This window comes from Mesoplodon mirus (assembly GCF_964341445.2).
Source record: "Mesoplodon mirus genome assembly, chromosome: 2".
NCBI lineage: Eukaryota > Metazoa > Chordata > Mammalia > Artiodactyla > Ziphiidae > Mesoplodon > Mesoplodon mirus.
This window is the reverse complement of record NC_138977.1, coordinates 70866125-70887406: the sequence shown is the minus strand read 5'-3', so window position 1 is coordinate 70887406 and position 21282 is coordinate 70866125. Positions and strand designations below refer to the sequence as shown.

The 21282-nt window shown below is 42.4% G+C and overlaps 1 long non-coding RNA gene across 3 annotated transcripts in view; it reads right to left on the bottom strand.

Annotated features, from left to right (window-relative positions):
- Nucleotides 1–20109, bottom strand: part of LOC309809520 — a 108282-nt gene extending 88173 nt beyond the window's left edge. For 2 of the 3 annotated variants that reach the window (XR_014294862.1, XR_014294863.1), the window contains exons 1-2: nt 19929–20109; nt 19712–19809 (exon numbers count right to left, since the gene is read on the bottom strand). This is a non-coding gene — a long non-coding RNA (uncharacterized lncRNA). Of the gene's footprint in view, nt 1–13002; nt 13119–13876; nt 13930–19711; nt 19810–19928 lie in introns of all 3 variants that reach the window. The other variant, XR_014294861.1, reaches the window with a different exon arrangement.
- Nucleotides 20110–21282: the final 1173 nt, after the last annotated feature.

The following is a 21282-nucleotide window of genomic DNA, read 5'->3' as shown; positions in this document are numbered from 1 at the left end:
GCTCCATTGGACACTCCACTGAATCACTAGGTTCTCAGTAATTATCACTGCTTCAGAAAGCCTTTCCCTGGGGCTTCCCTGGTGGCGCAGTGGTTGCGAGTCCGCCTGCCGCTGCAGGGGACGCGGGTTCGTGCCCCGGTCTGGGAAGATCCCACATGCCACGGAGCGGCTGGGCCCGTGAGCCATGGCCGCTGAGCCTGCGCATCCGGAGCCTGTGCTCCGCAACGGGAGAGGCCACGGCAGTGAGAAGCCCGCGTACCGAAAAAAAAAAAAAAAAAAAAAAAAAAAAAGAAAGCCTTTCCCTGACCATTCTGCCAAAAACAGCATATCTCCCACACCAATTTGTCTCCATCACAACAGGCTGAATGTTTGTGTCTTCTCAAAATTTATACGTGGAAACGTAATTCCCAATGGGATGGTATTTGGAGGTGGAGTTTGGGAGGTGGTGAGGTCATGAGGGTGTAGCCTTCATGAAGAGGACTAGTGCCCTTATAAAAGAGACCCCAGAGAACTCCCTTGCCCCTCCTACCATGTGAGGATACAGTGAGAAGTCAGCAATCTATGAAACAGGTAGCCGGCCTTCACCAGATAAGGAATACCTGGCACCTTGATCTTAGACTTCCTAACCTCCAGAGTTGTGAGCAATAAATTTCTGTTGTTTACATTATTGATGATCCACCAGTCTACAGTATTCGTTTATAGCAGCCCAAATGGACTAAGACTCTTGGCCAATTGCTTATGTTCTCAGAGGTTTAGGTTCTTCATCTGTGAAGCATCCGGTCAATAAGTGATATTTATCATTATAATTCTGAGCTTGCTTAGGTGTGCACTTCAAGAGGTCAAGCCAACACCAGTGGAGGCTTTGGAAATATCTCTTTGAAAGGTAAGAAAAAATGTCATGGAACGGGACTCCATAAATTGCTCTTTCACTGTGCTTGACAGTGTTAAAGCATCTTCCCCAAAGTGCCTTGGTCCCCAAGGACCCCTTACTTACCAGGAGAATCTGCTTCCTCCCTTGTGTGCTCTGCTCATCCTCCTACTCGCATCTGCACCAATTAGAAGGCAGCAGATTGCCAGAGACCCAGTAGAGCACGTAGAAGACAGAAACACCATGCCAAGGACGGGTGAGGCTTTGGAGCTCGTACAGGTAACAGGGTCGAAAATGAAGATGTAGTAGGGGAAGAGGAATTACCACTCTCCTGATTACGTGATGAGGTGAACGGAAATGAAAAACGTGGCATAAATTATTAAGGAAATCTTTGCAGCTCCAGGCAAAGATAACCAGTGAAGGAAGCTGGATATCATTAGTTATAGAACGATCAGGCAGCTGTAACATGGGGTCTCACTGTGACACAAAGGAGGGAATTTTACTCCCAGTGTTTTCTATATTTGTTAATGGTTTCTATATTTTAAAAGATGTTTTCAATTCCCTGGTTAGCTGGCTCTGCTCACTGAACAAATATAGGAAATGACTTCAGATTAACACAAAAACACAAGTTTATGCCTATAATCTGAATAATTGAGCTAAAATATTTCGATAAGCCGTTTGGATTCTAGATAGTATATTCCAAATAACAATTCAGAGAGCCAACTTCAGAATGCTTTTCTAATCAGCTATGCAGGGACCCTGGATAGAATTCTCAAGTTATCACTGCAGTGTCGAACAATCTGATGAAGAAAGGAGAGGCGGTGAAGTAGATTCTGGTAAACAGAAAGTACTGTGAAAATTTGCCCCATGTATAGGGGAACTTTCTGGGGAAGGTTTGAGTATATTTACCAACTCATATATTTTTCATTACTTTAAGTTGTGATAGTAGTTTCTGTCCCAATCACACGTGCACCACTGAATCGAAATCTGTCTGTCTGTCTGTTTCTGTCTTTCTCTCTTTCTGTCTCTCTCTCTCTGTGTCTCTCTTTTTCACCCAAGGACACTGGTAGTTTGCTGGAAGAAAGATTTTGTGGCTTAGAGGTTGGGTTAGCAAAGGTCATGCAAGATGCACCTGCAGAGGAAAGAAGAGAGCAGAGATACCTCGCAACCCCTGAGAGAGAGTGATTGCCTTAGCTCTCAAAGGCTTTCCCAGTTCCCCCATCTCAGTTCCTAGAAGCCTCACTGTGCTTCCTGTTCTGTCCGGGGATTACAGGAGAGGGAACCTGCTAATTAACACCCTTCTCATGAGACCCTCCATCAAACTAGGAGTGACTCAGGTCTCACAAAGGTGATTAGCTGGTTTATATGAGACTAGAAGCCTCTTCATCACATTTCTGATAAGTGGCCATTCGGACTCTGCTTGAATACCTCTTGTGATGGCAAACTCATTATCTACCGATGTAGCTCATGCCATTTCTGGGCAGCTCTTCTTGGCCAAGTACATAGGGGGCAATTGGTGCAAATAAACATTTCCATCAATTAATCAATCAACTAATAACATTAAGTCAAGGCTGAAGATGCAGAAGCCAGAGCAAGAAAGGCTAATCACAATCCTATTATATATCCTTCCCCCAAACCCTCTTTCCTACCAGGCTGCTAGCCCATGCACTAAACAATGGATCAGGAAGAATGGAGCTCTTTTTGTCACTTTGGTCTCTGTCCAGATTTGGACCACCAGAAGGACAGTATCAAAAGAAAGACAAGAAATTACTCAGGAAACATTATAAAGCACTGTCTGCCCCCATTAGATTAGAGCTGGAGAGTCATAAAAGTTGCCTTTCTTTGTCCGTAGTTCTTTGTGTAAAATTGTGGGTTTGGGTTTTTTTTTTTTTTTTTTTTTTTTTTTTGCGGTATGCGGGCCTCTCACTGTTGTGGCCTCTCTCGTTGCGGAGCACAGGCTCCGGACACGCAGGCTCAGCGGCCATGGCTCACGGGCCCAGCCGCTCCACGGCATGTGGGATCTTCCCGGACCGGGGCACGAACCCGTGTCCCCTGCATCGGCAGGCGGACTCCCAACCACTGCGCCACCAGGGAAGCCCTAAAATTGTGTTTTTTATTCTGGTTACAGAAGTTATGTATTTTCATTGTAGAAAATCCAAAAACATGGTAAAGCACAAAGAAGAAAATAAAAATCATCCATAACCCCACTACCTACAGATAAATACTGTCATTTTGGTGTATATGCTTCCAGGGGGGTTTATTTCTTTGCTGTGTTACTTAATTGGGATCATATTTTTCATGGTGTTTTATAATTTGCCTTTATTTAACATAAAAATCTACCATAAACATTTTTCTAAGTTCCTAAATTTCTTCTTCAATGCAGTCTTTAATGGCTATAGCATTCATGCACATACAGGTACCATATCTGTTTATACATACTCCTATTTATAGTATATATGTATGCTATTTACTTACATATCTGTTTATAGTGCTGTTGATGGACATTTACTTAGACTATTAATATTACATATGACAGATCAGGAGCTCTGGGACCACAGAGAAAAAGCCCAGAATTTAGACTTAAAGGGTCAAGGAGAGTTTCCTGGAAGAAGTGATACTTGAATATTAATTTTCAGATTAGAAGGCACAATAGCATACATTATCTGTTAAGTCTTCATAGTCGACGGAGGTGGCCTTACCATGTCCCTCCCCTGACGAAACTTTAGACAGATTTCTTCCTGACTGTAAGCCCTGACCTCCCTTCTCTTAAAGCATTTGCTTTAGAAAAACTTGTAAATTCTTTCTTTGCTCCTTTGAGATGTAAATCTTTTTAAAGGTTTCCTGCCAGTTTTAGGGACCAAAAAGGTCTTTCTCAAGAACCTGGGAGCCATCCATTGGAAATGTAATCTTGGAGGAAGGGGTTGCCCCTATCTCTCAGTTTCTCTGGGAGGATAGGAGCCTAACTTTGGCAGGCACCTTTCTCCAAGCTGTAAAACTACCTCCTGTCATGAAGATATGAGAAACTTTATTTTTCCTTTCAGTGAAACCAATTAGCAAACGAAGATGGCCTGGGATCCTCCCATCCCAGCTCTTAAAAGTTCTCTAGCCCTTGGCTTCAGCAGAGTTAAACTCAGACTGTGTTCTGGCCTCTCTTCCCTGTTGGAATCGTCTTCAGTAGAGTCTTCCTTGCCTGTTAAACAACTTTTGCTTTCACACCATGAAAGTCTTAAAAGGTGTCACATCCAAGTGTGCAGGTGAGGAGAACATGCCAGCAAGAGAAGTAACCCAGCTAGGAAATTTGTGAGCACCTAGAATGGATGTTGGTCAAGTTTTTGCTTGCTCTTTGAATCCCCACATGCTGTGCTGAAACAAAGAAGTTGAGATTAACTGGAGTGGTTGAATTATACTAATGAGAGTCCTGAGAGCTGGCTGGCTCCTCTGTGGCTTCTTCACCCACAAAATGAGAGCAATAATAGTACCAAGATTGTAGTACAGAGTTGTTGTGAAGGTGAAATGAGTTAGCACGTGAAAAGTAGCAGTTCCTGGCACCTAGAGAGTGTTGTTGGTGTGAATATTGTTATCACTATTACCATGGAAAAGCACTGATTTTAGATTCAGAATAGACTGGGATCGAATGCCAGCTGCATCACTTACTGGGTGGGTGAATTAGGCAATTAACTTGTATCCTTATAGATTGTTCAAAGGTTTAAATTAAGTAGTACATGCAAAGCAAATCATTTACATTGGTCCTGTGGTGGACAGAATTCTAAAACGGTCTTTAATGTTTCTGGTACCAAGTCATTCACTTAAACACTAATCTATAACCTATAACTTATAATCTATAATGCTTTATAAGTGCTATTTATAACGGAATTTTGCAAATGTAATTAAAGTCCCAAATCAGTTAACCTTAAAATACAAAGATAACTGGATAAGCATAATCTAATCACATGCCATTTAAAAGCAAAAATTTTCTCTGCTGGTCGAAGAAGAGAAAGTCAGAGAGAATCCAAAAGTGAGGAGGATTCAATATGAAGTTGATGCCTGAAGATGAAGGGGGCCACATGGAAGGACCCGAGAGCAGCCTCCTGGAGCTGAGGGTGACCCCAGGCCATAGCCAGCAAGAAACCATTCCTACATTCCAAGGAACCTACACTCCAAAGAACCGAATTCTCCCAGCAACCCAAATAAGCATTGAAGTAGATTCTTCCCCACATCCCACAGATGAGAGCATAGCTTGGCCTATATCTTGATTTCAGCCTATAAGACTGTAAGAAGGCAGCCAAGCTCCCCTCCACCACCACCCTCCCCTGCCACCGCCAACTTCTGACCTACAGAACCGTGAGATAATAAACGAGGGTCGTGTTAAGCCACTACATTTGTGGTCATTTACTATGCATCAATAAAAAACTAACACAGTCCATTAGTTACATAGGAAGTTTCTTTTTTTACCCCAAACCTCTTTTAACCACTGTCAAACCCAAATCAAACGTGGATCCAGGGGCAGCTATGTAACACACTTTTTCTTGGGTGCCAATATCCCCTGACCCGAGGTCAAAGTACTACATTATCCCCCAAAGGACACCCTGGCCGCACAGGCAGATGCCCTGGTTAAAAGTATAGGGCAGCCTCAAGAGTTCCTTTGAAATTATACTTGCTTTTCGAGTCTCAGCACCAGGGCGCTAAAGAGATCAGACTGTTTTCAAAATTGAGAATCACAGGCAAGTCCATTTGTCCCTTTTTATTGACATTTCTAACCTTGCTGGAAAACATGTTATCTTTTGCTATAAAAATTACCAGAGAGTACAGCTTGCTGAGTGATATTTTATATTAAAGGACAGAACACTCAAGGCCACTCTCCTTGAAGGAGTCCTACTGCCACTAAAAATCTCTAGGATCTCGGTGAGACATTTTTCCCCCTAATGTCAAGTCCACCTTTTTAACTGGGCCTCAGTGTTAGCAAGTAATTCAGTAGATAGAACCATAGTGTGACATTTTCTTGATTGAATCTCTCCAGCAAGCTTAGGTGCAGTTTTAAATCTAAAAGTAAAGTCTTAGGCCTTACAAGAAAAAAAAATTTTAGTTTCTAAAAGTTCTTGGTGGATATTGAGGATACCTGTGAACATCGATTTTGTTTAGATGTTAATTCTTTTGACAAGTCTCAAAACAAAATTAAAACCAAAAATCAAATTAGGATCAAATAAATATAAATCCTCTGGGTTGTACATTATCCTGTTCAGATTTCTTGTGCTAAGATAAAAAAATATTTCCATTTAGGATAACTGTGCTATATATCCTTTATCTACTCTACTCTACAATGGCAGAATGTCCATGTTGGCCAGTATTCATTCAGAATTCAATTACGCATTTACTCATATATGTTAGGGACAGTGATAGGTGCTGGAGATACAAGTTTAAAGGCGACATAGTCCATATATTGAAATAGGGAAGACAGATATTAAACTTTGTAAGGAACTCAAGCTGCCTTTTCATCCTTTCCTATGGACGGATCAAAATAAAAAGCTGTATTGTGTTTTATTAATAAGACAGTTGGAAAACTGGGGGTCAACTCTTCCTTGCCTACGTACTAGCTGTGTAACCTTGGACAGGTCACTTAAGTTCTCCAAACCCCACTAAGGTAGGTTTTTAAACCCTTCATTGGGTGGCCTCAGTAACCGGTTGCTCTGCAGTGGGACCACTGTGCCAGGAGGTGTGCAGAAGACACCCTGCTAAGCCCTCGAAGAAGAGCTGCTCTCCCTGGGTGGAGTGTGAGGGGATGGTGAGGTGACCCAACCACAGGGCACAGACAAGGCACATAGCACAGCACACAGGCTTGGAGAAAGGAAGGCTCTCTGCTAAAATTCTAGTCACTGGGAAATTACTCTTCTACATACCTGCAGGTCATCCTGGATCTGCTCTCTCTCTCTCTCTCTCTCTAGATCCTTTTGTTTCATCAACGACCAAGTACTAAAGATTCTGCCTTCTAAACAAATGGCCTCTCCTCTCTACCTGACTCAGGTTGGACTCTGCAGTGGCTTCCTTCCTTATCTTGCTGCTTTCAGTCTCTGCCATCAGCCCCTTAGCTCTTTAACATGGTTTACAAAGCCCTTCACTGTCTGTCTCTCGCCTAACTCTCCAGCCTCATTGTCCACAGTGAAGTCTTGCACTTTTTCCTCCAGCACACATGCTGGCCCTTGGTCTAGAATGCTCTCCCCAAACTCCTGCTCATCCTTTGAGAAGAAATAAAGACATTACCTCCACATACGGTGACTAACTTGTTCAGATCTGTGTGGGAATTACTAGGGTTTACACTGAAAGTCCCACACCCCAGGAAATTCCCCTCGGTCCCCACCTTCTCTAAGCCTTCCTTGCCCCTCTCTGGTCAGGTCAGTACCCTTCCTCTGTGCTCCCAGAGTGCAGGTGTTCTGTCATCACCACACTGTAGTATAATTTTATATGTATTTATCTTGACCCACCCTTTGGCTCTGAGCTCCTTAAGGACAGGGATTACATTCATTTATTTTCTTCTTGGAACACCACAGGCACTCAGTAGAAAGGAAGGGAAGGAAAAAAGGAGAGAAAGATGGAACAAAAAAAGGAACAAAAGACTGAAGGCATGTTATAGTAAAATACGTTGTTGAACTCCAGCAGACAAAGACATCATGGGCTTCTCAGTCACCATGATATGGAATATCTGTTGATTTATTAGTTTTTCTTCATGAGTGAACTTCTTTCTATAACAACACGTGGAAGTAGAGAGCAATGTACTATTCAGTAGTATATCTTTTCCAGGAATATACTGATTGGGGACTATGGATAAATGCTAAAAACTGCTGTAACAAATAAGTAACAACATTTCAATAGTGGGACATAATAGAAGTTGATTTCTCACTTAGATAGAGTTGAGTTTAGATACAATGGAGTATTACTCAGCCATGAAAAGGAATGAAATTGAGTCATTTGTAGAGAAGTGGATGGACCTAGAGACTGTCATTCGGAGAGAAGTAAGTCAGAAAGAGAAAAAACAAATATCGTATATTAACGCATATATGTGGGATCTGAAAACAAAATTGGTATAGACGATCTTATTTACAAAGCAGAAATAGAGACACAGACGTAGAGAACAAAAGTATGGATACCAAGGGAGAAGCGAGGGGGTGGGATGAATTGGAAGATTGGGGTTCACAAATATACACTATTGATACTATGTATAAAATAGATAACTAATGAGAACCTACTGTATAGCACAAGGAACTCTACTCAGTGCTCTGTGATCTAAATGGGAAGGAAATCCAAAAAAGAAGGGATATATGTATATATATATATCTGATTCACTTTGCCATACAGTAGAAACTAACACAACATTGTAAAGCAACTATACTCCAATAAAAATTAAAAATAAATAAATAAATAAAGTTTATCCCATAAGCATCACTTAAAAAAACATAGAAAGCAAGTGTTCATCATTGTCAGGCTGCTCTCCTCCATGTGGTCACTCAGGGTCTCAGGCTCTTTCGGGCTAGTATCTCTGCCATTCCCTTGAGTTTAGAGTCCTTTAAGCCTAGACAGTGCACAGGAAAAGAGACTGGAAGATAGATTATGGGAGGCTATATAGGCCAGTCTTGGTGAGTTTTCTGCACATCACTTCCCTCTCATCCCATTAGCTAGAACTTGGTCCATGGCCACACTACCTGCATGGAAGCTGGGAGATGCAGCATAGCTGTGTGCCAAAGAAGAAGCAAAATCAGGTTTGATGAGTGACTAGTCACCTTCTGCCACTCCACTGAAACAAAATTTTCTCCTACTAGGTGGGCCAGCTTGGGCAAGTTAGTCTCTCTCAGACCCAGTTTTCTTACCAGTAAAATCAGGATAATAATGGTGCTTAACTCACAGGGAGGTTGTGAGATGAGGCTCAGATGAGATAATGCATGTAAAATGATAAGCTCAAAGGCTGGGATATTCTATGTGCATTAGTTATGATTAAGATTATAATTATTATTATTACCTATAACGATTATTACTGGTATTAAAACTACCCACTTTTTTTTTTTTTTTTTTTTTTGTGGTACGCAGGCCTCTCACTGTTGTGGCCTCTCCCGCTGCAGAGCACAGGCTCCGGACGCGCAGGCTCAGCGCCCATGGCTCATGGGCCCAGCCGCTCCGCGGCATGTGGGATCTTCCCAGACTGGGGCACGAACCCGTGTCCCCTGCATCGGCAGGCAGACTCTCAACCACTGCGCCACCAGGGAAGCCGAAAACTACCCACTTTTATGCCAAGGGCATTCTAAGCAAGAAGTTATCATTAAAAAAAATTTTTTCTGGATCCCTTGGGTCTCTGAAAAGCTGCAGCTGCCTTCATAGTCTGTCATCCCCACCATTAATTCCACCCTCAGTTTCTCTAGCTGCCTTTTAAATCCTAAGCCACTAGGAGGAGAGAAACAAAGCGTTCAGTTCTTTGACCATATATATATTAAATATCAAGTTTTACAAAAGACAGTACTATCCATCATCAGACAATGATAAACTATAATGAAATATAATTTCACTTGTACTCAACCATGCATTTTATGAGAATACCATAAAGTTTTACCACTGGCCTCAAAAAGCAATAGTAAATCCCTATGATTCCTTATGTTCTACTTTCCTGGGTGCCTTCAACAAAGACAACTATTGATTTTGAGTTGTCTGAAGTACACTCTATAAATAATTATCCTCAGTCCATGGCTTTCTTTTTACCAGACTCAAATAATGGGGAAAAATAGGGAGGTACCACAGAAATACACATCCAAGACAGTTGTATGGAATCTTGTGGTTAATGGCAGCCTCCATTTTAATTGTGCTCAAACCTGAATCCAGAAGCCAAAATCCTAGCAGTGCAGATCTGTCTCGAATAGAAACCCACATTCTTTCTAAAACTAAACTGAGTCAAAACAGAGACAATAGAGATGTATTACTTCAATTGCACAGAGGACTCCAACCTTCACAGGTTTTTTAATGATCCATTATTGTATTTGATCCTCACAACACCCCTGTGATAGAGATAATAAGCCCCATTTTACAGATGTTTTAAAAAATAAATAAATAAGGCTCTTAATTAAAAGAGGTTGCCCAAGGTCATAAAGTTGTAGCATACTTGTGACAAGAGCCCAGTTCTTCTGTTCTGATTCCTGGAGCATCACTCATTCCTAATTGCTGACTTCTCATCATGCACTATCAAAAACCAGGATGCACCCAAGTAGAAGGGAATATATCAAAGGAGCCAACTTAGAAATATGTGGGCTGGGGGAGAGACAAAGAAGTGAGGGGCTGTGGAAAATGTATCACAACCTCAACACAGTCCAAAGTCAATGACCCCGAATGAAGCTGGGAGAGATGAAATCCTTAAAAAGTCAGGAGGATTTAATTCTGGAATGGATGCAGGGATGAGATGCTAATTCCAGGAGTGGCCCCCTTAGAACCAAGGCGACACGACACCCCAACTGGATCATACTACAGTGGCCCAAAGGAATATGGGCAGCCATGGAGCCTCCTGCATCCTTAGAGGAGAAAGATGCCCTTAAGTCTTCTGAAGTCCCTGGCCTTCCACCTTCACACAACAGAATGACTACGGTAAACCACCAAGCTGCCTGAGGTGACAATGGCCAGAGGACACAATGGTGTGTATGAAAGGAAGCATTTCAAACAGTGGGGGTTTATTTCCTCTCTTGCTTATTTCCCCAAAATGCCTGCAGAAAAGAAAGATAATCAGCATCTGAGCAGCTGTGGACAGTTCACAAGGAGATGCTTTGTTCTTCCTAACCGACGGGAATTTATTTTCAGACTTTAATTTAAAACGCAGAGCTAACCCCAAACCCATCATTACAGTTGCTTACTAATCCTCTCTAGCTTGTGTATTTCCTTCATCACTGCGTGAATTTTTGTTTTGTTCTGTTTCGTTATGTCGTGTTTTTTCCCCGTCTCTGATTGCTCTGCTCAAGCTTGCTGTAAGGTATGCAGGTGGGTGCGGTGGGTACACGTGGAGACATTTGCACTGCCTCTGTCTCACCTACAGGACTGTCACCTACAAGCAGAGATTCTACTACAAAGGCAGTAAAACCACCTGCGGGAGGCACAGAGCCTCCAGGGCGTCCTGGAATCACTTGGAAATAAGGTTGCCTTGTGCATACCCATAATTGCAAAAACTCATCTGTAGCCTCCATTGCCCCCACCAACCTCCACTACCTCCTCTTCTACCCCAAATCCTCCCCTGAAAATATAAGTTCCTACCAAGCACATGTTACCCAAAGGGTAAATGCAGTCGTCTTACAGAGCGTTTATGCTTGAAGACAATAATAAGAAATGACTAGAAGAAACCAGTGGTGAGTCAAAAGCTAATAGCAGCTGATAGCTTTTTTACAACCTGTCTCAAGCAATTGGTAAGGGTGATTTCAACCCACCCATGGGAGACACCCAGCTGGTTAATGGTCTGCCCCAATCTGCATCAGATCTTTCTGACGACAGCCTCCTCCCCAAGTCATCTAAATGAAAAGGCGAGTAAGTACACCTTTGCCATCAGCTGTTTGCTGCAGTGCTGTCTTGTCTTAGGTGAACTTTGTCATTTGGAGGCTGATGTTAGGAAAAAAGGAGAAAAGGCTGTTTTCACATTTTATCTAGGCTGTTCTTGGAGTTTGAAAGTCTTCTGTTCTACACCAAAGCCCTCAGTGGCTTGGCAAATATGACAAGTGGGGGTAGGCTGGAACCTTATTCTAACAGTCATCCTCGAGGTAGTGCCGAATTTCATATAAGGACAATCAGGACAATCATTAGAGCCTTTCCTCCATCACCAGGTCCTTGAAGAGGGCTGAGTTGGACTCTAATATGCATTCCCAGCAACACCCTACTCAGAGATCTTCACAGTGAATGTTTTTCCAACTGAATTGAATGCAAAGGAGTTTATACTGAAATAGCCAAAGGATCCCTTTCCTATCAAAAAGGTCTCCTGGGGGGTGATTTTCATTATCTCCTTGGCCTTCTTTTTTTTTTTTTTTTTTTGTGGTACGCGGGCCTCTCACTGTTGTGGCCTCTCCCGTTGTGGAGCACAGGCTCCGGACGCGCAAGCTCAGAGGCCATGGCTCACGGGCCCAGCCGCTCTGTGGCATGTGGGATCTTCCCAGACTGGGGCACGAACCCGTGTCCCCTGCATCGGCAGGTGGACTCCCAACCACTGCGCCACCAGGGAAGCCCTCTCCTTGGTCTTTTATACACTTTTTTCAGGTTCTCTGACACAAACATTTATTACTTTCATAATCACTTACTTGAAAGTCAGTTGTATAAAAAAATGAAGACTCCTGAGAAGCCCCTAAGACACTGCCTCTAAGAGGGTAAATTTCTATTCTGAAAATACATAAAATAGAGGCTTCGCCATGATCCCTACAACCTTAGCTTTATGAAATGATCATCTGCACAGAGAGGGGAAAAATCTGTGTTGGACCAAGTCTTACACATCTCTGAAGCTACCAGGATACAGATACCATATACATACGTCATGTACCTCATATACGTCTGTGCGTGTACACACACATGTGTAAAACTCTGACTACAGCTTCAGGGTTTCAGGTTAGGCATTTAGGTAACATTTATTTCCTGGCTGGAAAGGTAATTTAAGCCCTAGATTCTAGAGATGTGTTAAGTTTTTTAGCCACAAAACTACATAGGTCTTGGGATTCCCTGGTGGCGCAGTGGTTGAGAGTCTGCCTGCCGATGCAGGGGACACGGGTTCGTGCCCCGGTCCGGGAGGATCCCACATGCCGTGGAGCGGCTGGGCCCATGAGCCATGGGCGCTGAGCCTGCGCATCCAGAGCCTGTGCTCTGCAACGGGAGAGACCACAACAGTGAGAGGCCCGCGTACCGCAAAAAAAAAAAAAAAAAACCTACATACGTCTTAATAAGAGCCCGATCAGCATAACTGATGAAGCTCCAGTTTTCCTCAACCCCCAAAACTTTAGTTTTTTACCACACTGGAAGGGTCAGGCTTGCTACCACCGTCTGAAAGGATTCAAGTGCACTGGAGCAAGCTTTCGCCGAAACCCTGCACTACATTGGAGTGCTTCTCCCAAACGTCTGGGGGCTCCACAAGTCGAGAGGAAAATGTGTACCTCAAATTCAATGGAGAGAAGAGTGTTGAGCCCTCCTCTGCTCTGTCTGGACAGTGGCAGGGATGCTGCCTGACTTCTCTCTAAAGTTTCCAAGATTTCTTCCATTTCTCTTTTGACTGGAAACAAGACATGAAGAGAGAAAAATTCACTTGTGCCCTGCCATCCTTTCTTTTGCTGAATTGCTAGCTTTGTTCTTGCCTCTCTGTATTCGTCAAAGGCTACTCCAGAAGCCCAGACAGGTACCTGGCTCTAACTAGCTTCTTTGAAAAAGCAGGCCACGGAGGCCAGTGGAGGGTGCTGGGGTCATTGATTCAGGTAAAGCACGAAGGCAGGGAAAGAGCCTGGGTTAAGGAGACAGAGGGGCTCACTGCATCCAACCCTTGCTCCCTCTCCCAGATCAGCTTCTTTCTGCGTATCAGCTGTGTTTTCTCTTAACTTCGGTAAGAAAGTTTGATGACTTTGCTCCTGGAAGCTCTTGTCTCATACATCACAATGGAGATTAAGGCTTCAGTTTGAAAATCTAGGGAAGGACTCTGACCTCCTGGCTGGGGTTGTTGTGAGGTTAGGGTTCCAAAACAATACTATGTTCATTATTTCATTTGAACCCTACAAGAAAACTATTTACAAATATTATCACTTTGTTTCAAAGATGAGGAAACGGAGACTAAACAGGCTTAAGTGGCTTTCCCAGTGTCTCAGAATTCAAGAGTGAGAGCAGAGAAGCCCCTGTAGTAGAAGATAGAAATAGAAGGTAATAATAAATATGCTGTAATAGTTAAAATCAATGTATTGTTTTACAATGATTGCTTTACAATCAATAAAAATCAATGTATTTGTTTCTATTGTTTGGTGCTAAGCAGCTTTTATGCATTACCTCATTTATCCTTCCATGAACTGAACGGTGAAGGTTCTGTTATTATCATCATTCTACAGAAGAGAAAACCAATAGGTGAGGAGGTTTAATAGCTTGGTAAGGGAAAAAGACTCTGCCACGTGTGCACTCTGAGCCACTAATCTGCAATGTGGTCCCTCTGCCCAAAGATCTGTTAATCTATTAGCATGAAAAAATCCACTTTGTGAAACAATAATGACAGACAATATATATATAATTCAATGGTAAATTGCATAGGATACAGCATGTGTTCTATAGGAATTCAGAGCAGGAAGAAATTAAATCCATGTGACCAAAAGTAGTCAGGAAAGACTTGATGAAAGTTCTGGGGTCCAAAGGATGTAGAGGAGTTAGCTGAAAAACATGTTGAGGGGACAGCATTTAAGGAAGGAGGACAGCATAAAAAAGATAGTCAGTCAAAAATAACTTTGGTGGGGGCTTCCCTGGTGGTGCAGTGGTTGGGAGTCTGCCTGCCGGTGCAGGGGACGCAGGCTCGTGCCCCGGTCCAGGAGGATCCCACGTGCTGTGAGGTGGCTGGGCCCGTGGGCCATGGCCGCTGAGCCTGCGCGTCCGGAGCCTGTGCTCCGCAACGGGAGAGGCCACAACAGTGAGAGGCCCGCATACTGCAAAAAAAAAAAAAAATAATAACTTTGGTGTTTTTGAGATAGAAGAAAATGAGTAGAATGGAAAAGCCAGTCTCTAAATCGTCTTCGTTTTCCCATTACTTCACCTTAGTATTATCTTTTTTTTTTTTTTTTTTTTTTTTTTTTTTTGCGGTACGCGGGCCCCTCATTGTTGTGGCCTCTCCCGTTGCGGAGCACAGGCTCCGGACGCGCAGGCTCAGCGACCATGGCTCACGGGCCTAGCCACTCCACGGCATGTGGGATCTTCCCGGACTGGGGCATGAACCCGCGTCCCCTGCATTGGCAGGTAGACTCTCAACCACTGCGCCACCAGGGAAGCCCTATCATATTTTTAATAATTCAGAGCCCTCCTTTAGAATCTGATAAAGCCTGTGGGTTCTTTTTCCTCATTAAAATGTACATATACTCTGATATCACTTATATGTGGAATCTAAAAATACAACAAACTAGTGAATATAACAAAAAAGAAGCAGATTCACACATATAGAGAACAAGCTAGTGGTTACCAGTGGGGAGGGGGGAGGGACAATATAGGGGCGGGGAGTGGGAAGTACAAACAGTTGGGTGTAAGATAGGCCATAGGACTGTATTGTACAACATGAGGAACACAGCCAATGTTTTGTGAAAAAAAATGCTTAAAATGGTAAATTTTATGTTATGTATATCTAACCACAATAAAACAAGGAATAAAAAAATTATGCCATCCTCAAAATAAATAAAGTCAGCATTCTTAAAAGGAAAAAAAAATTTTTACATGCTCTCTAAAAATTGTATTGTGCATAAACGCTACAACTGATGGCCCCCGCACCCAGCCATATAGAACTTCCTTCCCCAAACAAGCTTATCCATGAAACTCTGCTGCAGAACTTCTGCACTAAAATGTCCTAGGTTGGATTGTTTTTTAGGTTAAATAGAGCCAGGTACCAGGTTGTATGGGAACTACTTAAGACATGAAAACCTGGACTCTATGTGCTGGTAATTTCAGCCTCAGTCTAGGTCCTCAACACCCATGTCCTGAAGTACTCTGCTTCTTCATTTGGAAAATATTTATGGAATACCAAAAATATTTATGGAATACCAATACAAAATATCTGTGCTGGGCTCTGGCAGGACCCAGTCTCCCAAGAACTCATGACTGACTCCCTTGTGTTGGTTTTCACCCTGACATTTCTGTCCATCATCTAATCTTGCCTTCCTCCTTTCTCCGTGGATTGTAGGATGCTTTAGCATTTGGAAGGTTTCAGGATATTCTCCGTTACCCTAATGCTTCCTTTCTCCAGCCTACATACTTGATTCATCTCGCATTTGCCTGCTGAACAAATCCTTTTTAGATAATTTCACTCTCATCTCTAGGTTTTCTAAACTACAACTCTCTCTTTATAAGTGGATGCTATTACGTATCTAGAAGGTCGTGTGGCTTCTCGGAAGCCAGGCACCTTTAAAGCCAAAGTTCAAAATTTGGCTCAACCACTTCCTGGCTGGAATGTCTTAGGGAAGATGAAACTCATTGGTCTTGGTTTTTGGATCTGATAAGTGGGAGTAATAATAATGTCTGATCTCGGATGGCCTCGGCCTGCAGCAGCTTGAAGCAAGATTTCAGTTCCTCAGCCAGCGACTGGAGTCCGGCCACGGCAGTGAGAGCGCTGAATCTTAGCCACTAGACCACAGGGCCAGTGGCCAGTGACAAGGCCCTGGCCCACTGGCTTTGTAGAAATGAATTTCCAAAAAATGATGGAAAGTAGTGAAACAAGTAAAGTGTTTATTAGGAGGAAAAAGGGTACATGTGGCTAGACACATGGGCGGGCTCAGAGAAAGAGTCACACCCTCGTGGTAGCTTGAATCACTTAAGGCATTTCTTCTGGGTTTCCTTTGGCCAATCATCTTGCTTTGTCTGGTTCTGAGTCCATATTTGGTTTATCTCAGGGTCCTCCCATGTTCTGCGTGCATCTCCTAGCCAAGATGGATTACAGCACAGAGGCTTATGGGTAGGTTGACGTCACCTACTATGGGGTGGTGCCCCCTCCCCTTTTGACCTCCAAGGAGCCTTTCTGAGCACATATAGTGAGGAAGTTCTCCTTGACTTCAAGAATGAGGAATACATGGTCTCTTTATGTTTTATCTGGGCAGGGCTCAGCTCTCTGCCCTGCTATTAACTTTATCTTCGAGCATCTGTCCACAGGGGACAGGCTCCAGCCTGGGGCCCACCTATCTCCTGCCTCATGTCTACATTTCACAATTATCATACAGGAAAGAAGTAATTGATACCTGGTGTTTGGCATTTAGTAGCTGTTCAGAAAATTAAAGTATATGTATTTTTTCATATTTTTCAACTTGTGTATTGCTTTACCTTTACACTCTTGGAGAGCAAAACAAATCAACAAAAAAGCTAGAATCATGTGTCATTGAATCGTGAGAGGGGGAGGAAATTTCTTGTGGCGACATTAAAGAAGTAATCAGCGCTTTCTTTGTGTAACTCAAAGTTTAGAATTATTCCTGAGTTCAGTTATTAGATAGTGTTGCCCAAATCCAGTTTCCTACTTCAAATGAGGTACATGTCCTAATTATTTGGCTAACCATGCAATAAGAGACTTTTTACTTTAAAGCATCAGTTTTGAATCCCTGTGTTGCTAGGGATATATTTCAGTGCCAGGGGACCTTGTTAGACCACTTCCCGTAATCAATTAGTCTGCGTATAAGCAAGGCTATAAATTCTTTAACTATCCTCTCCCTATAGGTTTTGATAATTTTCTTTCTTCTTTTTATTGAAGATAAAACACCCAAGAAACACCCTAAGCAGTTGCCATCGCATTTCAGATAGTTTAAAAGTTTTATCCTTTTCTGGCTCAGCTTCTCATCCAACAGAAAGCAGGGGGTCCACTGCAACCCCTCCCTGTCTCAGGGCAAAAAGCAAGCCCACTCTCGGCTCCCCGAGGATTCCAGACAAAAGCACACAGTGCCTTGGAAAGTAACTGTGGATGCAAAATACCACCATTAGAGGAACTATTTTAAACTAAATTGATCCTTTGTTCTTTCGCCAATTGGCTAATCCTCCTCTTGAGACGTGCTTCCATTTCAGAAAGCTAAAAACACAGTTCCCGGACTGAGACTTAGAGGAGGTGTGGGATGTGCTGACACAGACATTAAGTAGGATTGAGCCAACCGGCAGCTGCATCTTGATTAGCTACTTGAGTATTTCTCCAGGCTCTGCACTCTTGTGGCAGAAGCATATCTGAGGAAGGGAGAGAAGTTAAGGGAAACCTAGAGCAAGGTCTGGGTGTCTGAGTCAGTGATGATGCTGACCAGCGTGGTCCATTACCTGCACCCCAGCCACTGGATTCTAGCAGTGGCCTTCTTCCCTGCTGGGATTTTTAAATAGTTCCAGTTTCCCTGACTTTCATGAGAAAATTCTGGTATCCTGGTCTTCATCTTCACAATATGGTCCTGGGGAGAATCCTCAGGTGTAGGCAGCAAAACTATTCAATCTACCACATGGGGTTCCTGTTGCATTCCCCTTAAGGGAGGATCCGGGGTGGGAGGAAGGGGAGACATAAGGGATGGGGGTAGGATGGACTAAGTCTAGGAAGGCAGGGGCGTGACCAGAGCCTCATGAAGATCTCTCTTGAACTGAGTATTTATAACTTTCTTTTTTTTATTTTTAAGCTTTTGTAATTATTTCATCATTACATGGTATCTGTTCAATGTACAAATGTAGAGAGACAAAATAGAAAAAAGAATATTCATAACCCCAAACTCCTTAATCCTTCCAGTCATTTATAAGCATATATATGTATATATACATCTTTTACATAAATGAGAGAACTATAAATGTTTACTTAATTATACATCATTCATTCATTTGGGGCTAATAAGTTATGATGATTAATTTTATATGTCAATTTGACCAACTACCAGGTTCCGAGGTATTTGGCTAAATGGTATTTCTGGTGTGTCTGAGAGGGCATTTCCAGATGAGATTAGCATTTGAATTAGTAGATGGAGTAAAGCAGATTGCCCTTCCCAATGTGGGTAGGCATCATCCAATCCCCAAATTCACTCTCTCTGCCTAACTATTTAAGCTGGAACATTGGTCTTCTCCTATACCATCAGCTCCCCTCATTCTCAGGTCTTCAAACTGGGACTGGAATTATACCACTGGCTTCCTGAGCTCCCAACCTGCAGAATATATATATATATATATATAATATATATATATAATATATATATTATATATATATATAATCTGGAGAACCCTAATACATAAACGTACATTTATGTTAATATTTTTAGTGGTTGCATAGAATTTCATTGTATTACTGAAACATAATTTAATTTTTTAGTTTCCTGACTGGGGCCATTTATATTGTTTTCAAATTTTTAGCTATTATAAGCAACCAAGAAAAGCATCCTTGAACATACATTACTGCACATTCTTCTAAACATCCTGGTGGGCATGTGGTTTAATCATCCGTCCCAACCTCCCTCGTTTCAGTGCCTGGATTACAATAGATGATGTAGGCCCTGGATTACGACAGATGATGTTGCCTGGGGTAAAGGAAAGCACAGCACTGCACACTCCATCCAAAGAACTGACAGAAGCTGGGTCATTTTAGGCCTCCTCAGAGGTTCTGACACCACCATCATCCTCAAATTATGATTGAACAGTTGCTTTGTGGGGAACACACAGAGCACATATTTCTCAGACAGATCAGCTAATTCAGCACTACTAAGCACAGCCTGGGGGGCCACCTGATAAGATAAGCTCCGCCCAACCTACAAAGAATCTAGGTCAGAAATGACACTTTTCAGTCCCTTAAGGTGTTAAGGGACTCAGAACAATAGGATCATATCATATAGCCCTTTTATTCTCACTCTGTTTTGAATGGTTTTAGAATAATTTTTAAACATAGCAGCTCTAAGATGGATGCAGTTGGGAGGCTGCACTGGGGAAACAGTGAATTGGAGCAGGTAAGTGTATCTGTCTCCAATTAGCAGTGCTGTCAGTACACATCATAAAATATTCAAAGGCTTCCCAGGAATGTCAACTTATTCATAACTGACTTAAATGAATCACTGACAAAAGGCCTTTAATCTCTCATATAACACATCTCTAAAAAATTAAAACTGGAATCACAGTTCAGTAAAAAAAAAAAAATCCAGCAAGGGTTCCACTCACCTAGATGGATTTGTCATTTGATGTGTTGGCTTCGTGAAGCATCCTGTATTTGAAGCAGCCCAGGACTTGGTCTCAGTGGTCTTTAGTGTAAGACATATCTAGGAGGATACAAATGGTATTGTCCTTCATGTTATCAGTGGAGTCTTAATTTATTTTTCATCTGGAAAAAAAAAATCAAAAAACAAAAGAAAGGAAGATAAATCCTTAAACAGCTCACCTTCACTGTATCGACAATGTTTTAAAGTCCAAATGCAGGTGTTTAGAAGAGCCCCAAATGGAAACAACTTCTGTGTGTCTTCTGTCCCTGAAAACTCTTTGCAGGGATGTGCCATGTTGTACCAGCTGATGAGAGCCAGCGGGACACATCCCTTCCCAAATCTGTATGAAATGACATTCACTGGGTAGCTTGAAATTGGTCATAGTGGGAGTTTTTACCATGGAAATTGGCAAATGCTGCTAATCAGGGCTTTTTTTTTTCCCTGAGAGCCAGTCGTTAAACATTTACTAGCACTTCACTGCTTCCTGCCCTTGACCACAGCCCAATAATCCTCTCCTCTGACCGAGCATTGCCAGTGCAGAGGTGAGCCTCTGGCTGACCACACACATACTCTTTGGAACATTCAAGAAGTATTTCTTTATTAATTAATAAAAAACTAATCTTAGACTCATGAATAATGGGCATTTTCTTCTACCCTCAGAAAAGACTGAAATTCTACTTGCAATTCTCATTTTCACTTTAATATTCCCAAGACACATTGACACGCTGAACTCTCACAGTAGTTAAAATAAGAAATTAAATTAGGAACTCTTGAGCAGCTTATTATAAATTGCTCATATGTCCATTTGTCAAACCATTAAAGTTTTCAGAATGGCTGTGACTCTTTCCTGGGTTGTTCTGGTCGGTGAGCAAATTGTACAGGCAAGCATGTCCCTGAAGCCTGCCCCGGTAAACATTTAGTATTCAAGTGCATTGATTGGTTCATATTCCACAAGCCCCAGAGTTGGATCATAAGTGAGAGCTGCTACTTCTCTGTTATGAATTAGCATCTTTTCACATGAATGCATTAATAGCCATCATTAATAATTATCTGAGCATGAAACTGACAGACAAAAAACTTTCAGGTTATGACTCTATCACACCAATTTCATTTGTTGACTGATTTATTTAAATTTCATGGTTAAGATAATACCAATTTTAGGGCTTCCCTGGTGGCGCAGTGATTGAGAGTCCGCCTGCCGATGCAGGGGACACGGGTTCGTGCCCCGATCCCGGAAGATCCCACATGCCGCGGAGCGGCTGGGCCCGCGAGCCATGGCCGCGGAGCCTGTGTGTCCGGAGCCTGTGCTCCTCAACGGGAGAGGCCACAGCAGTGAGAAGCCCGCGTACAGCAAAAAAAAAAAAAAAAAAAAAAAAAAAAACCAATTTTAGCTATGCTAACGTACATGGATCTTAATTCTTTCTCTGCCTTAAAATTTTTTAGTGGATAAGAAGGATTGAATAGGAACCAAGGTATGTAGAAAATGCTTAATTAGAGACCCATTAGAGACCCATAGATCACAGATGCTTTAGT